The following is a 14,114-nucleotide window of genomic DNA, read 5'->3' as shown; positions in this document are numbered from 1 at the left end:
CCCACCCCCAGCAGTGCAGGGCACCTGCCAGCAGGCCCCCATTCATGTCCCCTTGCACCCCCACCCCCCAACAGTGCAGGGCACCTGCCAGCAGGCCCCCACTCATGTCCCGCTCATGTCCCCTTGCACCCCCACCCCCCAGCACTAAGGGGTACCTGCCAGCAGGCCCCCACTCATGTCCCCATGCACCCCCACCCCCCAGCACTGAGGGGCACCTGCCAACAGGCCCCCACTCATGACCCACTCGTGTCCCCTTGCACCCCCACCCTCCAGCAGTGCAGGGCACCTGCCAGCAGGCCCCCACTCATGTCCCACTCATGTCTCCTTGCACCTCCAGCCCCCAGCACTGAGGGGCACCTGCTAGCAGGCCCCCACTCATGTCCCACTCATGTTCCCTTCCACCCCCACCCTCCAGCAGCGCAGGGCACCTGCCATCAGGCCCCCACTCATGTCCCACTCATGTCCCCTTGCACACCCACCCCCCAGCACTGAGGGGCACCTGCCAGCAGGCCCCCACTCATGTCCCACTCTTGTCCCCTCGCACCACCACCCCCCAGCAGTGCAGGGCACCTTCCAGCAGGCCCCCACTCATGTCCCCTTGCACCCCCACCCCCCAACAGTGCAGGGCACCTGCCAGCAGGCCCCCACAAATGTCACCTTGCACCCCCACCCCCCAGCACTGAGGGGCACCTGCCAGCAGGCCCCCACTCATGTCCCCTTGCACCCTCACCCCCCAGCAGTGCAGGGCACCTACCAGCAGGCCCCCACCCATGTCCCCTTGCACCCCCACCTCCAGCAGTGCATGGCACCTGCCAACAGGCCCCCACTCATGTCTCACTCATGTCCCCTTGCACCCCCACCCCCCAGCAGTGCAGGGCACCTGCCAGCAGGCCCCCACTCATGTCCCCTTGCACCCCCACCCCCCAGAAGTGCAGGGCACCTGCCAGCAGGCCCCCACTCATGTCCCACTCATGTCCCCTTGCACCCCCACCCCCCAGCAGTGCAGGGCACCTGCCAGCAGGCCCCCACCCATGTCCACTTGCACCCCCACCCCCCAGCAGTGCAGGGCACCTACCAGCAGGCCCCCCACTCATGTCCCCTTGCACCCCTGCCCCCCAGCAGTGCGGGGCACCTGCCAGCAGGCCCCCACACATGTCCCCTTGCACCCCCACCCCCCAGCAGTGCAGGGCACCTGCCAGCAGGCCCCCACTCATGTCCCCTTGCACCCCCACCCCCCAGCAGTGCAGGGCACCTGCCAGCAGGCCCCACTCATGTCCCCTTCACCCCCACCCCCCAGCAGTGGGGGTTACCTGCCAGCAGGCCCCCACTCATGTCCCCTTGCACCCCCACCCCCCAGCACTGATGGGCACCTGCCAGCAGGCCCCCACTCATGTCCCACTAATGTCCCCTTGCACCCCCAACCCCCAGCAGTGCAGGGCACCTGCCAGCAGGCCCCCACTCATGTCCCACTCATGTCCCCTTGCACCCCCACCTCCCAGCACTGAGGGGCACCTGCCAGCAGGCCCCCACTCATGTCAAACTCATGTCCCCTTGCACCCCCACCCCCCAGCAGTGCAGGGCACCTGCCAGCAGGCCCCCACTCATGTCCCACTCATGTCCCCTTGCACCCCCACCTCCCAGCAGTGCAGGGCACCTGCCAGCAGGCCCCCACTCATGTCCCCTTGCACCCCCACCCCCCGGCAGTGCAGGGAACTTGCCAGCAGGCCCCCACACATGTCCCCTTGTATCCACACCCCCCAGCAGTGCAGGGCACCTGCCAGCAGGCCCCCACACATGTCCCCTTGCACCCCACCGCCCAGCAGTGCAGGGCACCTGCCAGCAGGCCCCCACTCATGTCCCCTTGCACCCCCACCCCCCAGCAGTGGGGGGCACCTGCCAGCAGGCCCCCACTCATGTCCCCTTGCACCCCCAGCCCCCAGCACTGAGGGGCACCTGCCAGCAGGCCCCCACTCATGTCCCACTAATATCCCCTTGCACCCCCACCCCCCAGCAGTGCAGGGCACCTGCCAGCAGGCCCCCACTCATGTCCCCTTGCACCCCCACCCCCCAGCACTGAGGGGCACCTGCCAGCAGGCCCCCACTCATGTCAAACTCATGTCCCCTTGCACACCCACCCCCCAGCAGTGCAGGGCACCTGCCAGCAGGCCCCCACTCATGTCCCACTCATGTCTCCTTGCACCCCCACCCCCCAGCAGTGCAGGGCACCTGCCAGCAGGCCCCCACTCATGTCCCCTTGCACCCCTACCCCCAGCAGTGCAGGGCACCTGCCAACAGGCCCCCACTCATGTCCCACTCATGTCCCCTTGCACCCCCACCTCCCAGCAGTGCAGGGCACCTGCCAGCAGGCCCCCACTCATGTCCCCTTCACCCCCACCCCCCAGCAGTGGGGGTTACCTGCCAGCAGGCCCCCACTCATGTCCCCTTGCACCCCCACCCCCCAGCACTGATGGGCACCTGCCAGCAGGCCCCCACTCATGTCCCACTAATGTCCCCTTGCACCCCCAACCCCCAGCAGTGCAGGGCACCTGCCAGCAGGCCCCCACTCATGTCCCACTCATGTCCCCTTGCACCCCCACCCCCCAGCACTGAGGGGCACCTGCCAGCAGGCCCCCACTCATGTCAAACTCATGTCCCCTTGCACCCCCACCCCCCAGCAGTGCAGGGCACCTGCCAGCAGGCCCCCACTCATGTCCCACTCATGTCCCCTTGCACCCCCACCTCCCAGCAGTGCAGGGCACCTGCCAGCAGGCCCCCACTCATGTCCCCTTGCACCCCCACCCCCCGGCAGTGCAGGGAACTTGCCAGCAGGCCCCCACACATGTCCCCTTGTATCCACACCCCCCAGCAGTGCAGGGCACCTGCCAGCAGGCCCCCACACATGTCCCCTTGCACCCCACCCCCCAGCAGTGCAGGGCACCTGCCAGCAGGCCCCCACTCATGTCCCCTTGCACCCTCACCCCCCAGCAGTGGGGGGCACCTGCCAGCAGGCCCCCACTCATGTCCCCTTGCACCCCCAGCCCCCAGCACTGAGGGGCACCTTCCAGCAGGCCCCCACTCATGTCCCACTAATATCCCCTTGCACCCCCACCCCCCAGCAGTGCAGGGCACCTGCCAGCAGGCCCCCACTCATGTCCCCTTGCACCCCCACCCCCCAGCACTGAGGGGCACCTGCCAGCAGGCCCCCACTCATGTCAAACTCATGTCCCCTTGCACCCCCACCCCCCAGCAGTGCAGGGCTCCTGCCAGCAGGCCCCCACTCATGTCCCACTCATGTCTCCTTGCACCCCCACCCCCCAGCAGTGCAGGGCACCTGCCAGCAGGCCCCCACTCATGTCCCCTTGCACCCCTACCCCCAGCAGTGCAGGGCACCTGCCAACAGGCCCCCACTCATGTCCCACTCATGTCCCCTTGCACCCCCACCTCCCAGCAGTGCAGGGCACCTGCCAGCAGGCCCCCACTCATGTCCCCTTGCACCCCCACCCCCCAGCAGTGCAGGGAACCTGCCAGCAGGCCCCCACACATGTCCCCTTGTATCCACAACCCCAGCAGTGCAGGGCACCTGCCAGCAGGCCCCCACACATGTCCCCTTGCACCCCACCCCCCAGCAGTGCAGGGCACCTGCCAGCAGGCCCCCACTTATGTCCCACTCATGTCCCCTTGCACCCCCATCCCCCAGCACTAGGGGGCACCTGCCAGCAGGCCCCCACTCATGTCCCCTTGCACCCCCACCCCCCAGCACTGAGGGGTACCTGCCAACAGGCCCCCACTCATGACCCACTTGTGTCCCCTTGCACCCCCACCCTCCAGCAGTGCAGGGCACCTGCCAGCAGGCGCCCACTCATGTCCCACTCATGTCTCCTTGCACCCCCACCCCCCAGCACTGAGGGGCACCTGCCAGCAGGCCCCCACTCATGTCCCACTCATGTCCCCTTGCACCCCCACCCCCCAGCAGTGCAGGGCACCTGCCTGCAGGCCCCCACTCATGTCCCCTTGCACCCCCACCCTCCAGCAGTGCAGGACACCTGCCAGCAGGCCCCCACACATGTCCCCTTGCACCCCCACCCCCTAGCAGTGAAGGGCACCTGCCAGCAGGCCCCCACTCATGTCCCACTCATGTCCCCTTGCACCTCCCAGCAGTACAGGGCACCTGCCAGCAGGCCCCCACTCATGGCCCCTTGCACCCCCACCCCCCAGCAGTGCGGGGCACCTGCCAGCAGGCCCCCACTCATGTCCCCTTGCACCCCCACCCCCAGCACTGAGGGGCACCTGCCAGCAGGCCCCCACTCATGTCCCACTCATGTCCCCTTGCACCCCCACCCCCCAGCAGTACAGGGCACCTGCCAGCAGGCCCCCACTCATGTCCCAATCATGGCCCCTTGCACCCCCACCCCCGAGCAGTGCAGGGCACCTGGCAGCAGGCCGCCACTTATGTCCCACCCATGTCCCCTTGCACTCCCACCCCCAGCAGTGCAGGGCACCTGACAGCAGGCCCCCACTCATGTCCCCTTGCACCTCCACCCCCCAGCAGTGCAGGGCACCTGCCAGCAGGCCCCCACTCATGTGCCACTCATGTCCCCTTGCACCCCAACCCCCCAGCAGTGCAGGGCACCTGCCAGCAGGCCCCCACTCATGTCCCCTTGCACCCCCACCCCATAGCAGTGCAGGGCACCTGCCAGCAGGCCCCCACTCATGTCCCCTTGCACCCCCACCCCCTAGCAGTGCAGGGCACCTGCCAGCAGGCCCCCACACATGTCCCCTTGCACCCCCACCCCCCAGCAGTGCGGGGCACCTGCCAGCAGGCCCCCACGCATGTCCCCTTGCACACCCACCCCCCAGCAGTGCAGGGCACCTGCCGGCAGGCCCCCATTCATGTCCCAATTATGTCCCCTTGCACCCCCAGCAGTGCAGGGCACCTGCCTGCAGGCCCCCACTCATGTCCCACTCATGTCCCCTTGCACCCCCACCCCCAGCAGTGCAGGGCACCTGCCAGCAGGCGCCCACTCATGTCCCCTTGCACCGCCACCCACCAGCAGTGCAGGGCACCTGCCAGCTGAAGGGCACCTGCCAACAGGCCCCCACTCATGTCCCACTCATGTCCCCTTGCACCTCCCAGCAGTACAGGGCACCTGCCAGCAGGCCCCCACTCATGTCCCCTTGCACCCCCACCCCCCCAGCAGTGCGGGGCACCTGCCAGCAGGCCCCCACTCATGTCCCCTTGCACCCCCACCCTCCAGCACTGAGGGGCACCTGCCAGCAGGCCCCCACTCATGTCCCACTCATGCCCCCTTGCACCCCCACCCCCCAGCAGTGCAGGGCACCTGCCAGCAGGCCCCCACTCATGTCCCAATCATGTCCCCTTGCACCCCCACCCCCGAGCAGTGCAGGGCACCTGGCAGCAGGCCGCCACTTATGTCCCACCCATGTCCCCTTGCACTCCCACCCCCAGCAGTGCAGGGCACCTGCCAGCAGGCCCCCACTCATGTCCCCTTGCACCTCCACCCCCCAGCAGTGCAGGGCACCTGCCAGCAGGCCCCCACTCATGTGCCACTCATGTCCCCTTGCACCCCAACCCCCCAGCAGTGCAGGGCACCTGCCAGCAGGCCCCCACTCATGTCCCCTTGCACCCCCACCCCCTAGCAGTGCAGGGCACCTGCCAGCAGGCCCCCACTCATGTCCCCTTGCACCCCCACCCCCTAGCAGTGCAGGGCACCTGCCAGCAGGCCCCCACACATGTCCCCTTGCACCCCCACCCCCCAGCAGTGCGGGGCACCTGCCAGCAGGCCCCCACTCATGTCCCCTTGCACCCCCATCCCCCAGCAGTGCGGGGCACCTGCCAGCAGGCCCGCACACATGTCCCCTTGCACCCCCACCCCCCAGCAGTGCAGGGCACCTGCCAGCAGGCCCCCACTCATGTCCCACTCATGTCCCCTTGCACCCCCCAGCAGTACAGGGCACCTGCCAGCAGGCCCCCACTCATGTCCCCTTGCACCTCCACCCCCCAGCAGTGCGGGGCACCTGCCAGCAGGCCCCCATTCATGTCCCCTTGCACCCCCACCCCCCAGCACTGAGGGGCACCTGCAAGCAGGCCCCCACTCATGTCCCACTCATGTCCCCTTGCAGCCCCACCCCCCAGCAGTGCAGGGCACCTGCCAGCAGGCCCCCACTCATGTCCCAATCATGTCCCCTTGCACCTCCACCCCCCAGCACTGAGGGACACCTTCCAGCAGGCCCCCACTCATGTCCCACTCATGTCCCCTTGCACCCCCACCCCCCAGCAGTGCAGGGCACCTGCCAGCAGGCCCCCACTCATGTCCCACTCATGTCCCCTTGCACCCCCACCCCCCAGCAGTGCAGGGCACCTGCCAGCAGGCCCCCACTCATGTCCCCTTGCACCCCCACTCCCCAGCACTGAGGGGCACCTGCCAGCAGGCCCCCACTCATGTACCACTCATGTCCCCTTGCACCCCCACCCCCCAGCAGTGCAGGGCACCTGCCAGCAGGTCCCCACTTATGTCCCACTCATGTCCCCTTGCACCCCCATCCCCCAGCACTAAGGGGCACCTGCCAGCAGGCCCCCACTCATGTCCCCTTGCACCCCCACCCCCCAGCACTGAGGGGTACCTGCCAACAGGCCCCCACTCATGACCCACTTGTGTCCCCTTGCACCCCCACCCTCCAGCAGTGCAGGGCACCTGCCAGCAGGCCCCCACTCATGTCCCACTCATGTCTCCTTGCACCCTCACCCCCCAGCACTGAGGGGCACCTGCCAGCAGGCCCCCACTCATGTCCCACTCATGTTCCCTTGCACCCCCACCCCCCAGCAGTGCAGGGCACCTGCCAGCAGGCCCCCACTCATGGCCCCTTGCACCCCCACCCCCCAGCAGTGCGGGGCACCTGCCAGCAGGCCCCCACTCATGTCCCCTTGCACCCCCACCCCCCAGCACTGAGGGGCACCTGCCAGCAGGCCCCCACTCATGTCCCACTCATGTTCCCTTGCACCCCCACCCCCCAGCAGTGCAGGGCACCTGCCAGCAGGCCCCCACTCATGTCCCAATCATGTCCCCTTGCACCCCCACCCCCGAGCAGTGCAGGGCACCTGGCAGCAGGCCGCCACTTATGTCCCACCCATGTCCCCTTGCACCCCCACCCCCAGCAGTGCAGGGCACCTGCCAGCAGGCCCCCACTCATGTCCCCTTGCACCTCCACCCCCCAGCATTGCAGGGCACCTGCCAGCAGGCTCCCACTCATGTGCCACTCATGTCCCCTTGCACCCCAACCCCCCAGCAGTGCAGGGCACCTGCCAGCAGGCCCCCACTCATGTCCCCTTGCACCCCCATCCCCCAGCAGTGCGGGGCACCTGCCAGCAGGCCCCCACACATGTCCCCTTGCACCCCCACCCCCCAGCAGTGCAGGGCACCTGCCAGCAGGCCCCCACTCATGTCCCACTCATGTCCCCTTGCACCCCCCAGCAGTACAGGGCACCTGCCAGCAGGCCCCCACTCATGTCCCCTTGCACCCCCACCCCCCAGCAGTGCGGGGCACATGCCAGCAGGCCCCCATTCATGTCCCCTTGCACCCCCACCCCCCAGCACTGAGGGGCACCTGCCAGCAGGCCTCCACTCATGTCCCACTCATGTCCCCTTGCACCCCCGCCCCCCAGCAGTGCAGGGCACCTGCCAGCAGGCCCCCACTCATGTCCCAATCATGTCCCCTTGCACCTCCACCCCCCAGCACTGAGTGACACCTGCCAGCAGGCCCCCACTCATGTCTCACTCATGTCCCCTTGCACCCCCATCCCCCAGCAGTACAGGGCACCTGCCAGCAGGCCCCCACTCATGTCCCACTCATGTCCCCTTGCACCCCCACCCCCCAGCAGTGCAGGGCACCAGCCAGCAGGCCCCCACTCATGTCCCCTTGCACACCCACTCCCCAGCACTGAGGGGCACCTGCCAGCAGGCCCCCACTCATGTACCACTCATGTCCCCTTGCACCCCCACCCCCCAGCAGTGCAGGGCACCTGCCAGCAGGCCCCCACTTATATCCCACTCATGTCCCCTTGCACCCCCATCCCCCAGCACTAAGGGGCACCTGCCAGCAGGCCCCCACTCATGTCCCCTTGCACCCCCACCCCCCAGCACTGAGGGGTACCTGCCAACAGGCCCCCACTCATGACCCACTTGTGTCCCCTTGCAGCCCCACCCTCCAGCAGTGCAGGGCACCTGCCAGCAGGCCCCCAATCATGTCCCACTCATGTCTACTTGCACCCCCACCCCCCAGCACTGAGGGGCACCTGCCAGCAGGCCCCCACTCATGTCCCACTCATGTCCCCTTGAACCCCCACCCCCAGCAGTGCAGGGCACCTGCCAGCAGGCCCCCATTCATGTCCCCTTGCACCCCCACCCCCCAACAGTGCAGGGCACCTGCCAGCAGGCCCCCACTCATGTCCCGCTCATGTCCCCTTGCACCCCCACCCCCCAGCACTAAGGGGTACCTGCCAGCAGGCCCCCACTCATGTCCCCATGCACCCCCACCCCCCAGCACTGAGGGGCACCTGCCAACAGGCCCCCACTCATGACCCACTCGTGTCCCCTTGCACCCCCACCCTCCAGCAGTGCAGGGCACCTGCCAGCAGGCCCCCACTCATGTCCCACTCATGTCTCCTTGCACCCCCAGCCCCCAGCACTGAGGGGCACCTGCCAGCAGGCCCCCACTCATGTCCCACTCATGTTCCCTTCCACCCCCACCCTCCAGCAGCGCAGGGCACCTGCCATCAGGCCCCCACTCATGTCCCACTCATGTCCCCTTGCACACCCACCCCCCAGCACTGAGGGGCACCTGCCAGCAGGCCCCCACTCATGTCCCACTCTTGTCCCCTCGCACCACCACCCCCCAGCAGTGCAGGGCACCTTCCAGCAGGCCCCCACTCATGTCCCCTTGCACTCCCACCCCCCAACAGTGCAGGGCACCTGCCAGCAGGCCCCCACAAATGTCACCTTGCACCCCCACCCCCCAGCACTGAGGGGCACCTGCCAGCAGGCCCCCACTCATGTCCCCTTGCACCCTCACCCCCCAGCAGTGCAGGGCACCTACCAGCAGGCCCCCACCCATGTCCCCTTGCACCCCCACCTCCAGCAGTGCATGGCACCTGCCAACAGGCCCCCACTCATGTCTCACTCATGTCCCCTTGCACCCCCACCCCCCAGCAGTGCAGGGCACCTGCCAGCAGGCCCCCACTCATGTCCCCTTGCACCCCCACCCCCCAGAAGTGCAGGGCACCTGCCAGCAGGCCCCCACTCATGTCCCACTCATGTCCCCTTGCACCCCCACCCCCCAGCAGTGCAGGGCACCTGCCAGCAGGCCCCCACCCATGTCCACTTGCACCCCCACCCCCCAGCAGTGCAGGGCACCTACCAGCAGGCCCCCCACTCATGTCCCCTTGCACCCCTGCCCCCCAGCAGTGCGGGGCACCTGCCAGCAGGCCCCCACACATGTCCCCTTGCACCCCCACCCCCCAGCAGTGCAGGGCACCTGCCAGCAGGCCCCACTCATGTCCCCTTCACCCCCACCCCCCAGCAGTGGGGGGCACCTGCCAGCAGGCCCCCACTCATGTCCCCTTGCACCCCCACCCCCCAGCACGGATGGGCACCTGCCAGCAGGCCCCCACTCATGTCCCACTAATGTCCCCTTGCACCCCCAACCCCCAGCAGTGCAGGGCACCTGCCAGCAGGCCCCCACTCATGTCCCACTCATGTCCCCTTGCACCCCCACCCCCCAGCACTGAGGGGCACCTGCCAGCAGGCCCCCACTCATGTCAAACTCATGTCCCCTTGCACCCCCACCCCCCAGCAGTGCAGGGCACCTGCCAGCAGGCCCCCACTCATGTCCCACTCATGTCCCCTTGCACCCCCACCTCCCAGCAGTGCAGGGCACCTGCCAGCAGGCCCCCACTCATGTCCCCTTGCACCCCCACCCCCCGGCAGTGCAGGGAACTTGCCAGCAGGCCCCCACACATGTCCCCTTGTATCCACACCCCCCAGCAGTGCAGGGCACCTGCCAGCAGGCCCCCACACATGTCCCCTTGCACCCCACCCCCCAGCAGTGCAGGGCACCTGCCAGCAGGCCCCCACTCATGTCCCCTTGCACCCCCACCCCCCAGCAGTGGGGGGCACCTGCCAGCAGGCCCCCACTCATGTCCCCTTGCACCCCCAGCCCCCAGCACTGAGGGGCACCTGCCAGCAGGCCCCCACTCATGTCCCACTAATATCCCCTTGCACCCCCACCCCCCAGCAGTGCAGGGCACCTGCCAGCAGGCCCCCACTCATGTCCCCTTGCACCCCCACCCCCCAGCACTGAGGGGCACCTGCCAGCAGGCCCCCACTCATGTCAAACTCATGTCCCCTTGCACCCCCACCCCCCAGCAGTGCAGGGCACCTGCCAGCAGGCCCCCACTCATGTCCCACTCATGTCTCCTTGCACCCCCACCCCCCAGCAGTGCAGGGCACCTGCCAGCAGGCCCCCACTCATGTCCCCTTGCACCCCTACCCCCAGCAGTGCAGGGCACCTGCCAACAGGCCCCCACTCATGTCCCACTCATGTCCCCTTGCACCCCCACCTCCCAGCAGTGCAGGGCACCTGCCAGCAGGCCCCCACTCATGTCCCCTTGCACCCCCACCCCCCAGCAGTGCAGGGAACCTGCCAGCAGGCCCCCACACATGTCCCCTTGTATCCACAACCCCAGCAGTGCAGGGCACCTGCCAGCAGGCCCCCACACATGTCCCCTTGCACCCCACCCCCCAGCAGTGCAGGGCACCTGCCAGCAGGCCCCCACTCATGTCCCCTTGCACCCCACCCCCCAGCAGTGCAGGGCACCTGCCAGCAGGCCCCCACTCATGTCCCCAGCAGACCCCCACTCATGCGCCCTTGCACCCCCACCCCCAGCAGTGCAGGGCACCTGCCAGCAGGCCCCCACTCATGTCCCCTTGCACCCCCACCCCCCAGCAGTGTGGGGCACCTGCCAGCAGGCCCCCACTCATGTCCCCTTGCACCCCCATCCCCCAGCACTGAGGAGCACCTGCCAGCAGGCCCCCACTCATGTCCCACTCATGTCCCCTTGCACCCCCACCCCCCAGCAGTGCAGGGCACCTGCCAGCAGGCCCCCACTCATGTCCCCTTGCACCCCACACCCCAGCAGTGCAGGGAACCTGTCAGCAGGCCCCCACAGATGTCCCCTTGCATCCACACCCCCAGCAGTGCAGGGCACCTGCCAGCAGGCCCCACACATGTCCCCTTGCACCCCACCCCCCAGCAGTGCAGGGCACCTGCCAGCAGGCCCCCACTCATGTCCCCTTGCACCCCCACCCCCCAGTAGTGCAGGGCACCTGCCAGCAGGCCCCCACTCATGTCCCCAGCAGGCCCCCACTCATGTCCCCTTGCACCCCCATCCCCCAGCACTGAGGGGCACCTGCCAGCAGGCCCCCACTCATGTCCCACTCATGTCCCCTTGCACCCCCACCCCCCAGCAGTGCAGGGCAGCTGCCATTAGGCCCCCACTCATGTCCCACTCATGTCCCCTTTCACCCCCACCCCACAGCAGTGCAGGGCACCTGCTAGCAGGCCCCCACTCATGTCCCACTCATGTCCACTTGAACCCCCACCCCCCAGCAGTGCAGGGCACCTGCCAGCAGGCCCCCACTCATGTCCCCTTGCACCCCACCCCCCAGCCGTGCAGGGCACCTGCCAGCAGGCCCCCACTCATGTCCCACTCATGCCCCCTTGCACCCCCACCCCCCAGCAGTGCAGGGCACCTGCCAGCAGGCCCCCACTCATGTCCCCTTGCACCCCCACCCCCCAGCAGTGCAGGGAACCTGCCAGCAGGCCCCCACACATGTCCCCTTGCATCCACACCCCCCAGCAGTGCAGGGCACCTGCCAGCAGGCCCCCACTCACGTCCCCTTGCACCCCCACCCACCAGCAGTGCAGGGCACCTGCCAGCAGGCCCCCACTCATGTCCCACTCATGTCCCCTTGCACCCCCACCCCCCAGCAGTACAGGGAACCTGCCAGCAGGCCCCCACACATGTCCTCTTGCATCCACACCCCCCAGCCGTGCAGGGCACCTGCCAGCAGGTCCCCACTCATGTCCCCTTGCACCCCTACCCCTCAGCAGTGCAGGGCACCTGCCAGCAGGCCCCCACTCATGTCCCCAGCAGGCCCCCACTCATGCCCCCTTGCACCCCCACCCCCCAGCAGTGCAGGGCACCTGCCAGCAGGCCACCACTCATGTCCCCTTGCACCCCCACCCCCCAGCAGTGCGGGGCACCTGCCAGCAGGCCCCCACTCATGTCCCCTTGCACCCCCAGCACTGAGGGGCACCTGCCAGCAGGCCCCCACTCATGTCCCACTCATGTCCCCTTGCACCCCCACCCCCCAGCAGTGCAGGGCACCTGCCATTAGGCCCCCACTCATGTCCCACTCATGTCCCCTTGCACCCCCCACCACTGAGGGGCACCTGCCAGCAGGCCCCCACTCATGTCCCACTCATGTCCCCTTGCACCCGCACCCCCAGCAGTGCAGGTCACCTGCTAGCAGGCCCCCACTCATGTCCCACTCATGTCCCCTTGCACCCCCACCCCCCAGCAGTGCAGGGCACCTGCCAGCAGGCCCCCACTCATGTCCCCTTGCACCCCCACCCCCCCAGCACTGAGGGGCACCTGCCAGCAGGCCCCCACTCATGTCCCACTCATGTCCCCTTGTACCCCCACCCCCCAGCAGTGCAGGGAACCTGCCAGCAGGCCCCCACTCATGTCCCAATCATGTCCCCTTGCACCCCCACCCCCAGCAGTGCAGGGCACCTGCCAGCAGGCCCCCACTCATGTCCCCTTGCACCCCCACCCCCCAACATTACGGGGCACCTGCCAGCAGGCCCCCACAAATGTCCCACTCATCTCCCCTTGCACCCCCACACCCCAGCAGTGTAGGGCACCTGCCATCAGGCCCCCACTCAAGTCCCACTCATGCCCCCTTGCACCCGCACCCCCAGCAGTGCAGGGCACCTGCCAGCAGACCCCCACTCATGTCCCACTCATGCCCCCTTGCACCCCCAACCCCCAGCACTGAGAGGCACCTTCCAGCAGGCCCCACTCATGTCCCACTCATGTCCCCTTGCACCCCCACCCCCCCCAGCAGTGCAGGGCACCTGCCAGCAGGCCCCCACTCATGTCCCCTTGCACCCCCACCCCCCAGCAGTGCAGGGCACCTGTCAGCAGGCCCCCACTCATGTCCCACTCATGTCTCCTTGCACCCCCAACCCCTAGCACTGAGGGGCACCTGCCAGCAGGCCCCCACTCATGTCCCACGCATGCCCCCTTGCACCCCCACCCCCCAGCAGGGCACCTGCCAGCAGGCCCCCACTCATGTCCCCTTGCACCCCCACCCCCCAGCACTGAGGGGCACCTGCCAGCAGGCCCCCACTCATGTCCCACTCATGTCCCCTTGTACCCCCACCCCCCAGCAGTGCAGGGCACCTGCCAGCAGGCCCCCACTCATGTCCCAATCATGTCCCCTTGCACCCCCACCCCCAGCAGTGCAGGGCACCTGCCAGCAGGCCCCCACTCATGTCCCCTTGCACCCCCATCCCCCAGCAGTGCAGGGAACCTGCCAGCAGGCCCCCACACATGTCCCCTTGCATCCACACCCCCCAGCAGTGCAGGGCACCTGCCAGCAGGCCCCCACTCATGTCCCCTTGCACCCCCACCCACCAGCAGTGCAGGGCACCTGCCAGCAGGCCCCCACTCATGTCCCACTCATGTCCCCTTGCACCCCCACCCCCCAGCAGTACAGGGAACCTGCCAGCAGGCCCCCACACATGTCCCCTTGCATCCACACCCCCCAGCCGTGCAGGGCACCTGCCAGCAGGTCCCCACTCATGTCCCCTTGCACCCCTACCCCTCAGCAGTGCAGGGCACCTGCCAGCAGGCCCCCACTCATGTCCCCAGCAGGCCCCCACTCATGCCCCCTTGGACCCCCACCCCCCTGCAGTGCAGGGCACCTGCCAGCAGGCCCCCACTCATGTCCCCTTGCACCCCCACCCCCCAG

This window comes from Ambystoma mexicanum, chromosome 5p, assembly GCF_040938575.1.
Source record: "Ambystoma mexicanum isolate Mex_15411 chromosome 5p, UKY_AmexF1_1, whole genome shotgun sequence".
NCBI lineage: Eukaryota > Metazoa > Chordata > Amphibia > Caudata > Ambystomatidae > Ambystoma > Ambystoma mexicanum.
Note: the sequence above shows the minus strand (reverse complement) of the source record.